We start from the raw sequence: 18,520 nt of genomic DNA, 5'->3' as shown, positions 1-18,520 counted from the left end.
ATACCGAATATAATGATATATTCTCATTTTAAAATAATCTTTATATGATGATTTCAAGAAGTTTCATCATTCTGATTTCAAACACATAACCAAAGTTGTGTCCAAAATGAAAATGCAGTTTCTGGCTCAGTCTTGTTTATATCAGACAGTGTAAGTAGGAGGATCGGATCACAGAATTTCTTGGTATCATCATAATCTTACTCGGGACTTTTCAAACTTGACTTTTCAACACTGCTGTCACAGGCGGAAAGTTGCCTGCTACTTTGACAGGAGCACGTGCTGGCTCTCTGAGTGCTGGCGTGTGCGGGCAGCCAAGAACGGATATATCTTCAGCTTCACCTGCTTCTGTAGCAGAGCGGCGGCCACTGGCTCTGCATTGAGCCATGCACAGGCACAGCAGAAGGAGTTGGACTATTTTGTCAGTGCTTTCTGCCTTGTCGTCCCTCATCTGCTCCAGACAACGGGTGGTAGGCAAACTAGTATCTGTCTGATTCTGAATTGTGTGCTAGATTTTGGGAAGTCTCGATTGATGACACATTCTTAGCACCACCTCATGCACAGCAATACTCGAGGTGCGACGGGTTATTTCAATACAAAGCAGCAGTGCTAAGCGGTGCTTAGAGCTTCCCGTTGAGTTCAGGCATTAAAAAATAACTGGAAATGTTAAAGAAGGGACTAGAGTATTTTCCTCTTGGCTGGCTAGTATACAGCATGTAAGGAAGGAAAATTCTTCTCTTGTAATTCTTACAGTATAAGAGAAAATGAAAACAATGCTAAAACAATAAATCTTTGCAACTCTAGTACTAGTGTTAGGAATTCATGTGATTTTTATTGTGAGCCTTTTGTTATATGGTGTTTTGGCTTGTTTTTTTTTTTTTAGATGAAATTAATAGTAGTTTAGTGTAAGGTAAATATGTGAGCATCTCAGACCTTATTAAAAACACGTGTACAGGGGCTTGTGTATTTATGAAGAAAAACAGATTGAGAAAAATGACACATATATGTCCTAACTATTAAAAAACACTTGTTAAAAAGATGTTTTAAAATCTTCTATGATTTTTAGGCCATACTCCAGAGAGACTCGGTCTCGTAGGACTTATTTTTGGCGAGTTGCTCCTTTTTGGCAATTCAGGTAGATAGAGAGAGGAGGGAATGCCGGCCATGGGGGAGATGCGCCTGGCCAGGTGCTGGGTGGTGGCACCTGACGTGTTTGGATGGTGTGACTGTCCCTTGCAGCCAGCTGTTCTCTCACGTGGTGGGGAGGAGCAGAGGAATGAGACTGTCATTGACCGTCAATGACCGAGAGGCACAGCCGAGTCGTGCATGTTGTAACAGTGTCCTGTGGCATCAGGACCTTCTACATCCAGGTCGAACAAGGTCTCTGCTACAAATGAGAGATACCAAAATCATGCCTTTGAGAGTCTTTTCCTGAAAGTTTAAGACTTGATATGTCTGAAACACATTGGTTTCAGACAGGTCTTTAGCAGGATGTATGTCTTTGACTAGCTTTGCTTCACTTTGTTTCAAGAAGAACTTTGTCATGTATTTCTATGAAAGTCTGCACATACATCCTACCTTGCCTCTGTTTCACTGACTTCCTGGGGTTTTTTTTTCAGTACCTAAATTCTATCACAGTAGCTGCTAAACAACTTTTTAGTTTGGAAATCTGCACCTTTTTGCCGACATGGCGCATAGAGGCCTACCCTTTAGTTTCTTGCCGCTTGGGGTTAGGGAGATGTGTTTGTCCACAGTTCAAATCTCTTGTGAGCAGATGGTTCCTAAGACCCTCTAATTCCTTAGGGGAAAAAAATAGATTATGTTCCTTTTAGTTTTACTCTCAAAAAATAATTTCCTCTCCAATGCTAAACAAGTGCACACTAAAGAACATTAATGAAGAAATGAAACAAAGCATATCATGTAACTCTTTTTGTCCTTGCTCTTTGTATGCGTGCACAGACACACACAAACACTCTCTGTGTTCCCTTTACCTAATTCAAGCCCTGGATCACACTTCCCTGACAAATTCATAGTGTTCTCGCGTGAGGAAGTAGTAATATCAGTTCCTCAGCCTGTGTTGTAAATGAAACAGTTTAAAAAAAATAATAATCCTGTTGCGGCAGCAAACATTGTGTCAGGATGAATGCATACCGACAAAATAGCTATGTGGGGGCTGCTGCATAACCATGCTTTTGCACCCTAAAATTTGCTCCCCTCTTTGTATGCGGAGGAACAAATCCGCATAAGCATTGCGGTGCAGTTCTTAGGGAGATGATTCACCTACCCGTGAACCCAGGAAAGCTGCAGAAAGCTTTCAGGGAAAGGTGCAGCATTATAAATATTTTAAACCTTACTGTGAGCAGGGAAAAGTGTGACATATGTTTTACATTTCAGTGCCTGCTACGGTACCATTATTTCAGAACCTGTCGCCTTTCGTAGGCTGTGCACTCATAGACAAATGCCATCACTTCAAAGCCAATAGCTAAGCTGCCTCCTTTCATGCTGTTTCTTTCAGTTCCAACTGACAGCTAAAAAATGTTTGTTGTTCCCCCCTCCACACACACCCCCCGTTCTAAGTGATCTGACCTAAAAAGACTGTGGCTACAGCTGAGCTTAAAATACAAACATTCCCTTTGAAAGTTGTAACGTTCCTGCTTGTCTGGGGCTGCAGCGGAGTAAAAAAAAGAAGAATCTCAGTGTTTTAGTGATGCAATTCATAGATAAAACTATTATCTGGGAAAAGGGGGAGGTGTGTTTAGAGTCTGCTTGAGTGGCAGGAAGAAAAAAAAAATTCTTTTTTGAGGCAAAACAACTGCTCTTTTTTTTCTTCTCCTCTCTGTTTGGAAAGCTTTGCTTTCCGAAGCAGTACTCTCACCAAGGGGGAAACAAGGCATGGTAATGAGCCGTATCTGAGATTCTTTCGTGGGCCAAGAATGGCACAAGGACTCAAACCCAGGGCTTATGAATTCTGGCTCAGCTTTCTCTCCGTTAAGCGTTACCTACTTTCTGGGATTAAAATGTGTGTAAAATCGCATGAAACATAACAGGACAAATGTGAACGATTCACAATACAAGGTGACAGCTTTGTTTGGAAATAAGGTTGGGTGGTTTTTTTGGTAGAGAATATTTTCAGGATCATGGAATCATTTCAGGAGTTCAGTGTGGTGTGATGACGTTTCAGATCCCGATTGCTTTGAACAGCCTTATGAGAAATCCAGAACTGTTTGTCCAGACACTTTCTAATTTTTAGATGATAGTTAATTTTAAGTTGCAACACTAAATAACTTACCAGAGTTTTGTGCAAAACGGGGAAAAAAGGCACAGTTCTGTTCAGTCTACCAGCAGTTTCTCCTTTCATAAGAAATGTCATCAATTAAATATTTTAAAGATGTCTGAATAATTAAAACCAAAAGACTCAGTGCCCAAGCCCTTAACAATTTAAGTTAAGGACATGATCTTTCTAGATCCACACCAAAGGAATGAGTCTGGATGCCATTGATACAGGTCACATTCAGCTGTTTGTTCAGAGCCCATGTATGTGTCTCCTAAGGCAAGGAGTGGAGATTGTGGAGATATTGTTCCACAGGGAATTTAAGATCTGGCTAGATAAGCATAAGTCCAGAGCTGCTCAGGTGAAAGTAAATGCTGCCTTGGGGGTACTGGAACGAACTACCAGTTCATTCACTGGAATGAACTACATGAAGTCTTTAATAGCTCTGTTTTGATTTTGTGGTTTGGTTTGGTTTTGGTTTTTTTTTCTTTTTCTTTTTTTTTTTCTTCATTTAGCACGTGTTGCTGAATTCTTTAAAGCTTGACTGTACTTCTGAAAAAAATGCCGTTCAATTTTAAGTTTGATCATGATGTAGAAACTACCGGGTGAAATCCAGCTTGTATAATGTGAGAGGGCAGAATAGCTAACTGAAGTAGTCCTTTGTGGCCTCCAGAAGTAGTCCTTTGTGGCCTCCAGAAGTAGTTTTGCACTACCTGAAATTCACAGCAGCTCCTGTAGAGCTCTGTGCACACCTAAGCTCTTGCAAGGTGAAAAAACATAAGGCATCAAACATAACACATAACTAAGATTTTTAGTGTTTTATTCATTCTGGAATAATTTAATTTCCTTTAGAATTCTGCTTTTTTCTTGACTCTCAATGAAATTGGAACTTCAAAGGATTGTCTGCCTCTGAGCATGAGAGTAACAGTCAGATAAATGATATATCAAATTGAGGTATGCTTCTAGCATTTTTTTTACCATGTGCATGGCAATAACACAGGGACAAAATACTTTTAAGAATGCTTTTCATAATTGAATTGTCTGTTACTAATCAGATGCATAACAAATGATGTAACTGTATTTACTGCTCTATGAGTGCACACAGACCTATTTCCCTCACACATCTTGCACTCTTTGTTCCTGTGTTTGTCACATGTAGAGTGACACAGGTAGGAACCCAGGCCTATTTTGAAGGCAGGTTGGCCAAAAGACGTAAAGGATATAGTGTTACTCCAACTGTACTACAGTAGAAGAGTAAGAACACACTACAACCAACCCAGTATTCAGTGGAGTCATTTCAGAAAATTACATTCTTTCTTCCATACATGATATTCTTCTTGGAATATAGTTAGGTTAAGAGCTGACAGTTGTGCGTTAACAGTTAATAGTGATTAATTTTGTAACCATGAAAGACGTACGCACAGCGTGGATGGTATAGTTCGTATTTAGCTGTTGCTATTGACTTTTATAAAGGTCCTTTCTTGGAGCTGAAGTTCTGTGTGCTATTCAACAGGTTAATTAGAAACAGATAATGCACAAGTGCAGGGGATTTTCAGGAATCCATAAGAATTTCCTGATAAGCTTTTTAAAAAATCCTAAAGATGTTGTATTGAAATATTACCCCATAACAGTTTTTCCCTAGCTGGAAGCCATAGACTTTGCACATTTTAGACACTGATATATTGACAAAACAAATAACGATTGAAAAGAAGATGTACTCCTGGGTCTGATAGAGATCTTAACAAGACCCTTTTCCTCTTCTCTTCCCCCACCTCTACCAATGAATTAACAACGGTATTTGTCGACAATTACTTCCACTGTTTGGAGGCATTCGGTGAAATTACATAGTTTTAAATAGTAGGAAGAGAAGACTGCTGAAAAGGTGTTGAATCTGAATGAAGAATCAGCCTGAAATTACAAAATCTCAAAGGGGGAGCTGCAGAAAGAATTGATTGTGTCCAGACTCGGAGACCAGGGACATCCTCTGGCATCTTACAGAGGAAACTGTCTGGGCAGTGTGCATTCTTCATTCAAATGCACTAATGTTCAAATCTGGCTTTCATGTCAGAGCTTACAGGTTTTGCTTGAACATACACAGGAAAAATGTAGACCCACGAATTGTCATCTCATTCATTTAACAATGCCAGTGCTTTGCTTGAGCAATTTCTGCAATTTCACTTAAAAATCGATGTATTACCAGAGAGGTCTAGTGGTTTGTGGGGTTTTTTTGTTTGGTTTTGTTTTTTATTGTTTTGTTTTTTAAAGTCACAGGAAGAAGTTTGTCTATAATGTACACTACTATGAAAAGAACAGATGATATTTTTTGAAATGCCAAAGTGACTTAGGGTTCTTTCTCTTCTGTCCCTAACTTAGAGGATCTGAGTATACTCCTTTTGAAGTTAGTAACTATAACCCTGCAGTCTTCACTGAGTCTCCGGATAGTAGGCACCATTCAGCGAAACTCAGTGAAATCTCTACCTCATTCATGTTAAAAAACAGCCTGTTGATTTCAGGCTTTCACTTGTAGTCTTACAGCAGTGGGAATGTGGTCTAGATTTCTCTCTTAGTTGTTTAAACACAAAAAGTTCAGAGATCCCCTCTGAAATCATGAGATACGCTCCTGGGTCAGAGTCTGGGCTGCCTGTGTGTGAAAATCTTCTCCAGAAGAGTGAACAGTGAGAACATATGCTGATATTTAAATCTTCACTGAAAATCAACATGCTTTTTCTTGTCCCGTTGAAAAGCTTTTGCTAAAGGAACAAATCGTTGTTTTGTTTAAACATGGAACTTGGCACATGAGTGCAGCGCTCTAAGCGGAGTCAGGTGCAGGGCTGAAGCTTCCACATACATGTACAGCTCGCTGCACTGCACACTGGGAGGGGAGGAGAGGGGGAGATTCACCACCTTCCCTGCCCGTATCTCAAAGCTATGCAAAAATGGCAAAATGAGAAGGTTCTGTTAAATTTTTTTTTCTTTGCCTGTGGCAACATCCAGCTAAGTTTGAGTACCTTTTTACTTTTTTTTTTAAATTTTTTTTTGCCTGACAAAATCCTGATTTTTATCGTGAAACCTTTCATTATGTAAAACACACCAGTAGTTAGCGTCAGAACCAAACATATTGCAGAGTTTCTTTTGCGTCTGTTAGGCGTACAGTAAAACTAAACATTTGATGTGCATATTGAGCCCTCCAGCATCATCACGCAAAAGATGTTAAGCTGGAAACTTATAAATGGTGATGAGAAAACTATTAAGCAGATTACCTGAAGTATGTGGGGTGATCATTGCTGTAGTTATCTTTTGTCCAACAGTGCTCAAGAAAGCCATCAGCTTCACTTAAACAGGAAGGATTTAGGGAATCATTCAGACTACTGTTCCTGCCCTTAGTACTGTCTGAATCTTATACGTTAATGTCTTTCAGCTGCGTTGAGAAGGTTAGCTGTGAAACAAAATACATAAATGATGGGTTACAGCAAATGTTTTTTGCTAGAACCTTTCACCACTGCCCTCTTGGATGTAAGAGTGAGTATGTTCTAAATTGCAATAGTCTTATCAAGGATGTATTTATCCATGGTAAATTGAATTAGGGAAAATTTCAAGTCTGGGTGGACAGCGAATGAGGTTTCATGGACCAAATCTACAAGAAAAGCTGTGTGGATGGTGGTGTGTGGATGTAGAAGTGTATTTTGTGTTTATAAGGTCTGATTCTGTCTTCTAAGCTGCATCGCCGAGACTTACAGTACTGTCTCCAGAGACAGTACAGAAGATAAAAGGTAATTCTATTTTTCTTGTTCATACTTGGATGCCACACTTTTGCAAAGACTGAAATGCTCCCAGAAGCAGTAAAGCCCATTATACTAGCTGTTCTACGTTTCCAGCAGTTGTGTTGGGGCTGGCTATGGGTTATTTCACAACCAATGACCTACACAGCCAAGAGTTCTTCAGCTGTCACTTCCCCCCTCCTCCCACAACCTTCTCCCTGAGCTCTAAAAAAGATTTTCTGGACCTGCTGAGAGAAGCACAGCAACATGTTTTATGGTTTCTGTACCCAGGCAACACTGTCCTGGGAAGCTACCCAGAGGTGTGGAAGAGGATTTGGTCTAGTTTGTGACTTTTATCCCTCCATGGGGTTGAAGGAAATTGCCTGTTTTGTTGTGCTAAGTGCCTATTAGAAAACTTAACAAATGTTATCATGAAGGACTCTTAGAAATTAAAAGCAGAAATTATTTAATAGATAATTTTATTAAGTTCATGTGACATTGTAGACCAATTGGCATTATAGTAGGCACTGTGTTAAAATATTAAAGCCCAGCAGAAAGATTATCAGATTGCAAGCACTACATGCAAAATTACAAATGCCCTGATGTTCAGGGTGGGAAAGATGAGGTTGACAGAGATGACATCACATCTTGTGGAGAGAAAAGTATCAGGAGACTGTAATTTGAAGAAAAAGGAGGCGGTCATGTTTCCAGTTACTGTGTTCAGATGGTGTCTTGTAGATCTCAGGTCTTTCGTACATAGCTCAGAGCTCTGCTACTATGCACTGCCTGTAAGAGAAATTAAAAGAAAACCTGTACTTTGCAAAGCCATTGTGGCTTAACACAGTCCTGCATGTCTGTGATGAAGGGTATTTAGGTGGAGCCTTGCATAATCTGCCATAAGGCTTGACGTGTTCCCAGGCAATCAAAGTAAGAGCAAACAGGATGGACTACAAATAAAACAAATAAAAGTTAAGTAGATCACGATACAGGTCAAATAAAACTCGTGTTTATGAACTATACTGGAAAAAAACCTTCATGCCCTTTGGGTAAAAGTCATCTTGGAACTGTGCCATTTAAATGGAATGTGGTGCTGATATAAGCCATAACGTATGGAAACCTTGGAGAAGAGAGAAGCTAATGACAAAGCATTTGTTACTTTTGCAAAGAACAGAAAACTGCCTCTTTGAGTCTTTTCTGTAGACAAAGCTTCATCTAAGCAACACCCATTTCTCTACACAACAGCCGTAATTATTTGCCAGTAGATGGAGTAGTTAAATCAAATGTCTATCATTTACCATCGGATCAGTTTCTCGTATGACAGTCTCCATAGCTTCTTGACACCATTAAACCCTTGAATGCTTTCTAGTGTGATGATTCTGGAGTTGTTCCTGTTACTGGTGAAGGCGCTCTGCTTTTGCTGTAGTGGCAAACATGATTAGTTACATATCTTTCAACAAAATCTTCTTTTAAATTTTTTTTTCCACTTGGACATCAGACTTGCCTGCCAGAATTTTTAATAACATCTCCTGCATCTCTTTTTAGGAACTTGTTTTTTCCTTTCATGTGACTTCCTGTCATGAAAAAACGGATGCTTGAAGAATGTAAAAAAAACCCTATTCAAAACGCTAACAGCAGACTGCTAGTCAAGAGATCTCGTTTATCAAGGGAGGGCAATATTTTAGGCTCTATGCAGGTTTTTGCCTTGTCATCAGGAGACATATGATGACTCTTTGTTCTTTCAACAATATCACGTGAAATAGATAAGGGAGCTGTTTACAAAACAAAGCAAGCCACACCACCGTGGTGGATACATGCAGCAAGTTTGGATTTGTTGAAGTTGGAGGTATTAACGTGTTATAGGTACGCAACTGTGAAACCCATTTAATTTCTCTTGACTTAGGCTTCCCTGGCTGTCAGCTCTGGAGCAGTAACTTTTGGAGGGACTGCATCCACAACTCTTTGTATAGGGACAGAAGGTCATGTGTCTTGCCCCTGTAGGAGAGGTGAGGTTTCTGGACGTAGGATATAGAGGCTTTCATTGAGGTTGTTTTTGGAAAGGTTTATGCTGAACAATCCAAACACATTTAGCATCAAGTCTGTTGCAGGTTTGCTAAAAGTAGTCCCTGATCGTCTTCATACAAAGGTCACAGTTGCAGTTTCTGGACTTAAACAAGTGAGATGTAGTCTGTTAAGAGTAATTGTTTGAAAAGTTGGTAAAGAAATTTTAATCTTTGGAAATTGTGAGCTACTGCTTTATAGTATTATGACGTGGTATTTTTGTTGCTGTTTGGGGTGAGAAAATGATAATAAATGCATGTTTAGAAAATAGGTAAAATATGAAATGAGCATCTGGTTTATATGTTGAAAAAATAATCTTGATGTGATGCAGTATTGCAAATATGTTAAGTATCACAAGAAAGTCTTTCTGCTTAAATATAAACAGGGAAAAAACCCACATGTACAAAATTAACAAAGAACTCGCAAACATTTGAAGGTTCCATGTACACCCCCCCTACAAACACCACACCACCACCACCCCCAAATCAAGCATTCAGTTGGCCCTACTATTCCAAAACTTGAGTATCTGTTTTCTTAGCTGTACTTAGGGAAGGGAAAAAGGTGGAAACAGAAGTGCTCTGAAATGAAAATTTATTAGGTTTCAGTTCTGACGTATTACTTAGTGGAAAAAGGGGAATCTAGTATTCTAAATAGAATGGAAATGATGGCAGATTTTTGTGTGGAGCTATATAACTAGCAATTTCCCAACAAGCCATGGGTATAGGGGCTAAAGTATCTAATTAGACATGTAGATTAATAAATGAATAAACAATGTCCCAAGTATTTAGGAACATTGGGAATTCAGGGCTAGTTCTATACCATTTAAATTATTTGTACGTTGGCTTCAGTGGTGATACATCAGGAATAATTTGGCTTCATGCATTTGTTAATGATTCTGAAATTTGCAATACCTGTGTTAGCTGAACTGTGATACAATCCAAAATAAGGATTAAAAAAAGGGGCAAAAAACGCCCCAAACCCCAGGAGGAGATAGGAGGTTTGGGTAGCCTGCATACCAATGAACATACACAAGAGACAGTGCTTTGTGGCAAAAAAAAAATAATCCCCCAGACCCTATTCAGCCAATAATAGAAAATTGTCCAATTCAAGGGCATGTGTCAGCTACCCAGTGAAAGAAAGAAGGCAGGGAACTGTATACTAGCAAAATGAGTGCTCTTAGAAACTCGGTGAAGAACAGGTAAAGATAAAAGTGCAGGATCAAAGCTTCAGAGCCTTACTGACAACTGAAATATGAACATCAGATGTTTTCAAACGCCCTTCGAATAGATTTCAACATTAGAACCTCGTGCTTATTGCACGTACCCTAAAGTTTTGTTTGAAGATAAACCTTTCAAGCTCAAATCCATACCTTATTCGCTGCATCAAGTAACTTCTAAACAGTTCTTTGCTGCCACCTTTATACAGTTTCTCTGACCTAACTCTCTTCTCTTTGGGGCTCAACCAGAAATGTATGTTAGCTACTTATTTAATTGTCCTTCTGTGGCTCAGACTTCTTGCTTAGTCGCTTTGAAATATCAAAAGTACGATCCTTTCTCTCCCCACCATTCTGATGTCTCCCAGGGAAATCTGTATCCACTTTGTTGCTGGCTGTCCCTAACTGCAAGTGCAGTAATTGTTTTTATACGCCAGGGCTCCTTTGCAGGTTTCCCAGAAAGTAGATATGCGGTACTATATTTGGATATAAGAACGCATTAAAAAGCACACTATTTTTATAGAATACTATTGACTTTGGTAATACCAGCAAAATTCAGGATCACTAAAACTCCTGCTGATTTCAGTATAAGACCAGAAGTCAGTAAAAACCATCTTCTATGAGTAAAAGCCTTCTATTTAAGGTTATAATTTCATGCTTAGAAATACTCTTTTTTTCATAATGTACTACCTTGTTCTTGCATATTCTTCAGCATGTGGAACCTGGGCTTTCTGATACAGTAATAAGCTCACAAGCTACTCCAGTGGAATTGGAAAAACTTGTGCTACCTGCAAAAAATTTAAAGTGACAGGATTTTGCGTGATTGAAATGCAATTAGGAGAATACAGATAAGTGCGTGGCTTGTTTCAAAGTGAGTTAAGCAGGTCATTGCTGGGATGGCCATCTTTCTGCTCTTTTATCACAGCACTCTGGTGAAGCATACAAGACTCTTCCCAGGTCAGACAGCATTTAGTGCAGGCTCTCTGCAGACTCAGCCCTGCAGAAGTGTCAGAGATAGAGGGGCAATGTTTTTTCTTCCTTTCAGTGTGAAGCACAGGTGATTTTTATTTCCCACCATAACTACCTCAGTGTGGTAATCTTGTCACTGCTTTGTCTTAGATTTTATAGTAAGTTGATTGCTATCTTGATATAAAAAGTATAAAGCCTCAAGGAGTTTGTCTACACCAGACTTTTTTTTTTTTTAAATTTCAGGTTAATTCTCAAGTAATGGCAGGTACTCAACATGTTCATAAAAGCCAGTATGACACTCCGTATAGTTTTGCCTGGGGCTATGCATTTTTAATGAGGTTATAGTTCTCTGTAGCAGTAGCACAAAATCAGCCATTTGCAGTAGCTACCGGAAGCACGTTGGACAATTAATGAATAATATTGTAGTATTCAGTTTTGCTATAGGTCTCATTACCCTGCTTCTCTATCGTTTACTATTGAGGGCTGGACCTTCATTGTCATAAGTCATTGGATGACCTCGGCTCTGAGCCTGATTTCTGTTGAGTGGCAAAAAAATTTACAAGTCACTTTGCAAGAGGTCTGCAAGCTTAGCACCTGATGTTACGAAGAAGGTGGGGAAAACCCCCCTATATTCAACCTTGGTGAATGGTGCTCCTCTCAGGAAAATCCTGTGTTAACATCTACAAATACTGGTAGCTGAGTATCACCTATATCACGAACCTCTCTTTGCTAAGTGCAGGGCACCCAATATGCACTCAGTTCCTGGGTTCCTGCCATCAGAATGGCCAGTTCTTGGATTTGTCTAGGTGGAGATATTTTTTTTTTTTTCCTTCTTGTTGCTCAAAGGATTTTTTTCTCTGGATTCTTATTCACCCATGGGATAGAGAGAGATCGCTGACTTTGGACCACGTCCATCGTTTGCACCTGGCCCAAATACTAGTAATAAAAGAAATCCTCTTCTGATAACCAGCAGGCTACATTAGTATTGTCCAGATTCCCTCTTTCTCCAGAGTTGCCTCAGGAAATTGGATGAAGGAGGTTTACGGACAGCAGGCTGTAACAACGAGCAAGTATGAGAGTTTATGACTATGTACTTCCTCTGCTCCTGGCCATGCTCCTCCATTAGCTGTGGTACCTACCCCTTTTTGCCTTGGGTTAGTTAATTGCCGGATTAATGGGTTCACAGGGGAATCATGTGCATTGGAGCAGGCAGAATTGAAGCAGTGAGAATGCGCACCTGGGAGAGTTTGTCTCCCACTTTAGTACTACTGGTGTGGTGTGTGGTGTTAATCTGGCCCACAAAAGCACACGTTTACCATTCCCAAAGGGAAGTGAACAAACTTCCGTGAGGATTCCTTCAGAAACAAGAGGCAGGGCTAGGGGGTTTAGTGTAACTTGCTCCTGTAGCCTGTTTACTCCCTATATTTATTTATTCTTTTGTTTTGCTTATATTTTTGTTCTGCTGGAAGCGATTGTTTACATTTCTCTGAAATATTTCTCCAAGTATTCCGTTGAGGTGCATGCTGCCGTAAACAGCATGAAATCAGAATCCTGAAGTCTGATAAGCAGAACTTGCAGACACATCAGGGACCTGGGTTTGGTGAAGGCTTAAGCTTCAGGAATGAAAACTGAAGTTTAAGGAACGTTAAGGAAAAATGGGAATATTCCCATGTTTCAGGAATGAAAACCTCAGCACTGCTTCTCTGAATATTTGTTTCTTACAATGCATCCTACTTGCTTCCAAAGCGTTATCCGTTTTCCAAATGAAACCTTATTTGCAACTTCAGAAGGCGAAAAAATGGTTTATATTTGATTACTTTTATCCTGTTTTTCCAGCACAGCAAGCCTATGAAGCATGCATTTCTTGGAACAGTTCCTGCATGTGCCGTCAGTGGTCAGTTACCATAGCTCTGCCACCTGAAGGGCTGGTTATTCACATAGTGCATGTAGCACATTCTGGAGTACTAATTCACTAACGAGACAAAGGGTGACTGGCTACAGAATAGCCAAATCCTTCCCAAGTTTTCATGCTCATTACTACGTGGACTCTATCAAGACTGCAGGCTAGCACAGAATATTGACAGCATGAAACCTTGAGGAGCATGCCTGTGTTTTGGCAAATTAGATTTACTATCTCATCCTATCTAATAGACCATTTAGAGGTCTGCCCCTGAGACACATCTCTTCAGCTGAGCATCTACCACCTTCTTATAATGTTTTTATCTTCAGTCTGACCGACCGCAGTTTTATAAATATGCTTCTCTGTACTTTAATTTTGTTGTTGTCAGGAAAAAAAGCTTCTGGATGGCCAGTACTGTAGTTACAACCGCTGCTAAGAAAAGGCAAACAAGGAACTGCATTAAAATGTATTCCTGGAAAAATCTGTCAATTTCTTTCTTTTTATACGGACACACACTTTTATTTATATATATACATTTTTGTACACACACACACTCTCCCAAATGGGCTGACGTGTGTACAGCATTGCAAAATAGATCTGCCATCATCCCTGACAGGCTGCTGGAAATGGAGTTGATTGAATATGACTCAGACCCTCAGTCTCATTGTCCAATTCATCAGTGAATGCACTGCAGGCTCATTGATTATATGTAAGACCAGCAGGAATGCTTGGCTTGCTTCATGGGGCTGCCTGTATTGAGCTATTATAAACACCCTTTTCTCTGCTGTGTGCATGTAAATAAGTTTAGGTCACTTAAAATTGACAACTTAGCCACATTTTTTGTGAATAAAAAAAGAGAAAGAAATGCAGGCACAGTTCTTTCTGTGAAGAAGTTAGCTTCAGCCAAAACTGAGACTACAGGCTAGATAATCAGCTAGGTTTTAGTTGTTAAATAATATTTTCTAATAAGTTTCTGACTGGTAGGTATTCCAGATGGAGTAACTATTTTTTAATATTTTTTTTTTAATAAGACTGAAAGTGGGTGTAACTGTATGGGGGACTTAATTTAGATTAAAATTCAAAATTAGCAAAAGATTGTAAATGGAAATGTTTTTCCATGAGCAAGCAGGATGGTATACCGCATGAACAATTCTGAAAATATTTTTCTTCTAATAATTATGCATATGGAATGAGATATAATTAAACCTCAGTTTCCCCATAGTGAACTGAAATTTTACTGTACTATACCTGTAGATGTGCCTATTCTCAGGAAAACAAAATCACTTTTAACTAGAAACAGTAGATGTCGTTGCACCTTTTGTTTCTATGTCCTCCTGTCCCTATAGGAGGGTGGAATGGGCTCAGTCATGTCCCTTACTCAGGGAAGGACAAGAGGAGTGCTTTGCTGGCTGCTGTTAGTCCCACAGGCTGTATTAATTACTTCATTGTGTCATATGGCCCACTGGCAAAATATAGAGAAAAAAAATTACTTACTGTTTTACAGTGTGATCTTGCTACTTCCAGATGGCCACCCCTAGGAAAATGGCCCAGCCGAAGTTTATAGTTAAGTCACATTTGTATGAAAAACTGCAGCACCCAATGTTAGGGTTTGGGTTTGTTTGTTGGTGTTTTTTGTTTGGTTGGTTTTTTTTTCTATGAGAGCAAGACCTTTCCCCGAGTGATACGCTATTCCTTCTGCAGTCAGGCTGAATTTTAGCAAGTTTTCTCCAGTCTTCTAGTCTTCATAAAGTATTCTACAAAATCTTTGTCAGCTGGGACAAGCGAGGATGTAATGAAACATCAGCTTTCCAGTTGGTCGCCTTCCCTAAGAGGCAACTTAGATAAACAGAAATTTTACTGTCATCTTGTGTATCAACCAAAACCCTTATCCATCTGCATTCCGCTTTGGGGAAAAGGTGCAGGAATGTGAAGGAAAACCATCTTTTTCACATGCAAAAATATAAAATATGTCAAAATACTTGTTTCCTAAGTATTGAAAAAATTTGCAGAATGCTCTTGCAGTCATATACCATGACAGACAGCTTTTAATGTTGGGATTTTTAACTTACAGTATTTATGGAGGAGTTTTCTGTAACCAAAGTATTTCGTCTACTCCTCCTGCTTAGGAGCCAGAAGTCCCTGTAAGGAGGAGGCCGGTGATGTTATAAGGGCAGCCTGAATATACAAAGTGGGTTACGAGCTGCTTGTAACACAGTGTGCTATTGCTGTTTGCACTGATCTCATTAGTTTGTTTACATATCCTGATTTTGCTCTCTCTCCCGACCAACTCCCTGTACCTTATGTTTCCTGAGTGTTCGTTTCAGCGCTGCTCCTGCAGAGAGACCAAACAATTCAATCAGAGTTTGCAGAACAGCCTGTGCATGCCGAACTCTCATGCTGCCAGGAGTCAGGCTCTGAAAAAGTGAACTGCTTTTTCACTTCTGTTTGTTTTTAAATGACAAGTCCTTAGTTCTGGGATACCGAGCCTTTTGCCTGTCTCCGCTGCTGAAGGAGTGTTTGTTTTTCCCTGCCTTTTAAAAGGAACGTTCATGCTGCCTGATAGGGGCTTTGTACGTTATCTTGTTAACTCGGTAGCTGAAATATCATAGTTAGGTGCAGGATCTTCTAGTTGTTGACCCTGTGTTTCTAAATGAAAGTCCATATTCTGAGTCTAACTCGTCTGAAAACAGTAAAGTTCTCGCAAAAAACAGCCTCTTGCCTGCGTAGTGCTTTATTCTAGCCAGTGGGGAAAAGGGAGGTCAGGCATCTACTATCCTAAATATTCAAAGGGCTAGACAAAGACTGCTTTTAGAAGAAAAAAATTCAATCTGTCTTCATGACGATGTATCAATTCTAGCACATTCTAAACTTTTTACTCTCACTAGGTGATACTTTCAGAAAGGTCAGGTGATTTAGGGAAACTGTGCGTTGGTAAATTCTACTGGTTGAATTTGCTTATTGTGTATCCAAGAAATTCTGGTTGCCTATTATTGTGTGATATTCTGTGTTATTGTCACAGTGCAAAGTATTGCAACTGAAATTAGCACACAGTTATCAGCTCTTGCCATTTTTTTTTCCTTTTTAGCTGCTGTTTACCTGCATTTTGTGGATCACCTTTTCTGTTTAAATCTGATTAAATATCTAGGATTTGAACTGTTTGACAATTGAGAAACGACAAGAATTGAAATGCTGTTAGAGAGACATGTCTGCACTGTCTTCCTATCCTGGAATTTTAAAATGTCAGAAATACCAATTTCTCTTGCCCAAACTGGAAACACGGATGACTCTTTTAGAAGCTTTGGTAAACTTCAAAGAAACTTCAGAACGTTCATGCATTTAGCTGAGCTGAACCCAAATTTTGGACACTTTGAAATTCCCTCATTAAATGAATGACATTAAAGCCAGTGCCTCATAGAGATGAGAAGCTGCGTTATTGAGCGCCTTGAACTGTTTGGCCTGGGCAATGGGGACGCCTCCGGAGTGGCCCAGAGCAGAGTCTTCAGGAAGCAAGCTGTTGTCATGGCTTCAGAGTCCTCCCTAATGTTCAGTTCACAATAGCAGGAGGATTAAGTGTTTCAAGGAAGGGCTCGAAACTGTGAGTTTATAGTGAGGTGGAGAAAGGGGGTTCAGAACAATCTGTGCTGGCTGGTTGCCAGTAGGGGATATACATAATGACAAATGATGTCATGTAGCAGAGAAAGCAGAAAAATTCCTTGAACACAAAAAGAATTGGGGAGTTGCTGAAAAACAGAGGGAGATAGGTGTTGTGAAAATGTACTCTCTGTGTGTGTGTGTGTATGCGCATGCATCCACGTTTATAATACCATGTATTTCTGGCTTCCCAGTTTCCAGGAAAGTGGTAACAGGCAATAATATGTTTACACAATCACCAGCTGTGGCAGCAGTATGGAACGGGCAGAAATGGATGAAATGTGTTTAGCCTCTGCTTCCTTCAAGCTTTTCATTAGAGTATTGTAGATTACCGCAACAAAAATGTGATTCAGTTAAAAAAACCTGACATTAAACGAAGCCAGATGTACTTAAGTAGCAAAATATCCAGAAGAAATGACTTAACATACAAGCTATGTGTGGATTAATGTAACTCCCTGATCCTCCCCTACCCAGTATCTCTCTCCTCTCCTTAAAGAAACCCCAAATCAAAACAAGGCAGAGGAGGGAAGAAAAATATCTAAACCCATAAAACCTAAGAATCTGGGAGTTGTAGCCAAGCCAATCACCGTAAGGCAATTTGCTAATGGTTTTGGCAGAAATGATCCTTTTCAGCTTGTCTTCCTGCCATGCTAGTGAGCTAGCATTTATCCGTATGTGAAATGTTTTATTTCCTCCAACAATATTTGAGTAGGTTTTCTTCTTTTCTCTGAAATATGAGGAATGATCTTAATTTCACTGTTGTAGCAGAGGAAAAAAAAAAGTTACTTTAAAAGCAATGCACTGTTTATAGTTGATTTAGAGAAACCTATCGTTATCTCAAGTCTTAAGAGTACAACTTGGAAGCAATTTGGATCCTTTCCAAGCTCTCAGAACACATTTCACGTATCAGATCATATGTTTTCACTATGGAAGTATATGAAACTTGGTCAGAAAAACGTATTCGGAACAGAAAATATGAAAATGTTACTAATACTAGCAGTGATAAGGGAAACCCCAGTACATCACCATTCTGGATCTTTCTGCTGTAGAAAAGAAGAGAAATAGCAAAATTTACTGTAATTTTTACTGTCAGAAGTGTTTATACACAGGTGCATCGCAATTCTTGTTGCAAGGAATTGTTCAAATTACATTTGGGCAGTGGGGAATGTGACCTCCGTTGTAACTCATTAGGCCTGCAGAGAACTTCATGTACATTTAATATCCGGAGCTTGACATGATGGCTCCCAGATGCTCAGAAGAGAAAGCCCCTCAGATGATGATAGGAAGAAAGAATGGAACACAAAAAATGGATTTATTTTTGGATTTATTTTACTTTGTTAAGACTTAAAACCAGTAATTTATTTCAGTTAATTTAATTACATGTCAAGAAAGATACTTTGTTCCGTGTACCTGTATATCCCAAGAGCCTCCAACAAGTATACCAAATTGTTATTCAAGGGGAGAAGGGTTGGAATTTAAGTCTGTTTTTGCAAATCTAATTGGTTGTAGTCTTCTTCTGACAGGATTAAATGTTTCTTTAGTACATAGGTATTCCAGTAAGTTCAATAATTATTCTTACGCCTGATGCTCCTTAGGTTAATCAGAAGGGGAAAAAAATTACCAATTGAGCTCTTCTTCTGGGGATGTTTTTTCTGTAGATTTTTTTTCCCTTTCTTTTCCACCAGAGCCTACTGCTTGCTTTC

Source organism: Rissa tridactyla, chromosome 6 (genome assembly GCF_028500815.1).
Source record: "Rissa tridactyla isolate bRisTri1 chromosome 6, bRisTri1.patW.cur.20221130, whole genome shotgun sequence".
NCBI classification, from domain to species: Eukaryota; Metazoa; Chordata; class Aves; order Charadriiformes; family Laridae; genus Rissa; species Rissa tridactyla.
Note: the sequence above shows the minus strand (reverse complement) of the source record.